Here is a 3,381-nt window from a genome sequence, read left to right as displayed (position 1 = left end):
AACCATCTCATCCTTTGCCGTCCCCGTCTTCTTTGACCTTCAATCTTTCCCAGCATCAGGGTCTTCTCCAGTGAGTGCTCCCTTCTCATTTGGTGGCCAAAGTATTTGAGCTTCAGTTTCATTATCTGGCCTTCCAGGGAACAGTCAGGGTTGATTTCTTTTAGGATTGACTGATTTGATCTTCTTGCAGTCCAAGGGACTCTCAGGAGTCTTCTCCAGCACCATAGTTCAAAAGAATCTATTATTCGGCGCTCGGCCTTCCTTATAGTCCAACTCTCACAGCCATACATTGACTACTGGGAATACCAATATGGCAATCCCAATGGAATTAACCTGACAGGTCAACAAGTTTTCATTCCAGTGGATTCTCTCTTGGACTAAGAGCACACCTTGCAGTGAAAATTACAGGAGTCCTGGGAAATCAGATTTCCTAGATAATAATAACCCACTTCTTCAGAGGCAATGAAAGAGGTGGAGCACAGTCCACAACAGTTTGTATTGGAATGAAATGGGGTTTAAGGTGCCGCAGACTAACATCTGTTTATTTACCCTTCCTCCGAGACACTTCTTGCTGGGACGCTTTTATACAATCAAGCACCTGCTCACAGTTCCATGTGCATGGGGACTAAGTGGGGTGTTGTAGCAGTGAGAATGATGGACGAGGGTCTGGAAGACCCAGGTTCGAATCCTCACTCTGCCACGGAAACTCTCTGGGTGACCTTGATCCAGTCCCGTATACTTCACTGACCTCACAGGATTATTGTGACTGATAAAATGGAGGAGAGGGAAATGATGTATGCTGCTTTTGGTCTCCACTGAGAAGAGAGGTGGGGGATGAATGGAGTAAATGAACAAAAATAAAAATGTGCCGAAAGGGCAAAAGACAAAGCAAGTGGGGGAAAGCAAGAAAAATGCCTGGAACCTCTTTCTTTCTTTTTCTTTCTTTTTGCTTTGAAGTGACAATTGCCCCTCTCGTCCAGGAAAAACTGTGTTCCTCGATTTCCTTCCATCATATTATCTTCTTTTTTTAAAAAAAAACACCCATTTTTTAATTTCTTAAAGACAAAACAAACATGTAGGAGGGGAAAAATATTCCCCCCCCCCATCATATTATCTTCCACATGAATGTGAGCTGTGTTTGTTGGATGGCGTCAATATCATAGAGCTCCATTCCCTGGCTAGTATTTGGATGGGGGACCTGCAAGGAATACCAGGGCCGAGACGCGGAGGCAGGCAATGGCAGAAACACCTCTTAATGCCTCTTGCCTTGAAAACCCTATGAGGTTGCCATAGGTAAACTGTGGCTCGACAGGGGGGGAAAATTGCTCTGGGGTTGGTAATCTGACCACCTCTTACAGTTCTCGCTTTGTTCGTCTAGTAAAATTTACCGGAATGAGAGCACACTGACCAACTGCAGGTAAGAACTGTTGGGTATTACAAGTTGAAAACACTCAGTATATCTGGGGTTAAATGTTTGTTTGTTACTCACAGGAAGTCACATGTTTCTCATGTAACCAATGTTCTTTAGATGCGGATTGCACAGGAATTTTCTCCCTCATCAAGGGATTTGATTGGGACTAAAGTGCCAAGGTGTATTACCATTTTATGGCTTCTCTTCCCGTCTTTGTGTGTTCTCAAGGAGAAGAAGAGCAGCCATTCTCTCTTCTGGTTTTGTCTTTGTAGTGTAAGGATGTAGCCGTTTAGCTCTGTTGTTATTTTCATCCCAGTTACCCTTCCCATGCTAGAATTTAGTAAAAACTTTATATTTTAATCACACATGGACTCTCAGTCTGAATTATTTTACTCAGGCTCTGCTGGGCCATATTATCTCTGCTAAATACCATTTTTTCAATATCTCACTATCACCCAACAAGAACATACAAAGAGCCCTGCAGGATCAAAGGACTCAAAGTCCTTCTAGGGCAGTCCTGCATTCCCAGGTTCACGTTTAGTAAAAGTGAGGATACCTCTTCACGAAAACCGTTCCTATCCTGCATTCTACTGTGCGACCCAGCCGTTTCTGTGGCAGGCACCAGGGGAAGAACTTCCAGGCCTGCACTGACTGATCGTGCGGAAGGCAGGGCTGTAATGCTGGTGAGAACTTCCTAAATCCTGCCCTTGCTCGCTCTCCGTGCCCACATTCCTTTTAGGCTTCTTAAATCCTCATGCACAGGCCTTCAGCAGCCTTGCCAGAAGTCTGGCCACGTGCACAACTGCTTCGGTTCATGGCAGTGCTGTGAGAAATCACACACTAAAATCCACGGGCATCAGAGGATTAAGGGGCCCATAGGAACGCTAATGCAGTTAGGGGAGTTTTAAGGAATTACAATAAAGTCCTTACGCTGGAGTAACGAATGAGAAGGCCACAGTCCAACAGAATCCTCCCATATAAGGAGAGCTGAGCTATAAAGAAAATGCGGCACTGTCAAAGGGAATGATGATTTAATTTCCATATTAACTTGGTTTTACTTTTAATATAACTTTATACCCGTACCTCCATAGTTTGAATATTAGAAAGGATGTTCAATATTTAGAAAAGCTCCTCCTCTTCTTCTTCTGATCAGAGTACAAGCCAGGTCCATGTAGACAGAACAAGTAAACATTTTTTTCTTACCTGTGTCTTTGTCTAGCAATGGTAATAGACACTGAATGTAGCACTAATAGAGCAGTTGAGGATGGGCTTGTATGGATGACTGGATCTGCCTAGCTTCTCGCTACATTTCTGGTGGAAGGTTCATGTGCTCTACCCTATGTTTCGATAAAAGGTTTCAAGGAGCCCGGGTGAAGGAGTGATTCTGGCCCTTTATCCAAGAATGAGTCTTTTTTGCTTGGTTATGAAAAGTCCTTGGTTTTGGTCAAAGAAGACCTCTTTGTTCCTTGTCAAGTAAACAATTAAAATGCAATGTAACAGTATGCCAACTCAAATGATGAAGAAGAGAGATGAAATTGGATTTATACCCCGCCCATCACTACCGGAAGGTGTCTCAAAGTGGCTTACAAACTCCTTTCCCTCCCCCTCCCCACAACAGACACCCTGTGAGGTTGGTGGGGCCAGGGTTCATTTCGTAGAAAAAGAGGTGCAGGAAGGAGCTCATTAGCATAACTCATTAGCATAACTTATTTGCATATGCCACACCCTCTGAAATCACCGGAAGTGTGTCAGAAGGCAACACCCACCGCTCAGGCTCCACTGGACTGTTTTGGATTGCTAGCTATTGGGGGGCAGGAACGTGCAGATCTGTCCTCGCACAGGAGGGAGAGCTTGTACCTGAATAAAACTTGGTCTTAAAGGTGCCACTGGACTGTTTTGGACTGGGGGGCCGGGGGGGGGCTCTGCAACTTACCTGGCTGCTTCTTGCTCTGGTTGAGGGCTGCTGGGAG

Source organism: Gekko japonicus, unplaced genomic scaffold (genome assembly GCF_001447785.1).
Source record: "Gekko japonicus isolate JY-2015 unplaced genomic scaffold, Gekko_japonicus_V1.1 scaffold2148, whole genome shotgun sequence".
In the NCBI taxonomy this organism is placed as follows: Eukaryota; Metazoa; Chordata; class Lepidosauria; order Squamata; family Gekkonidae; genus Gekko; species Gekko japonicus.
This window is presented reverse-complemented; position numbering follows the sequence as displayed.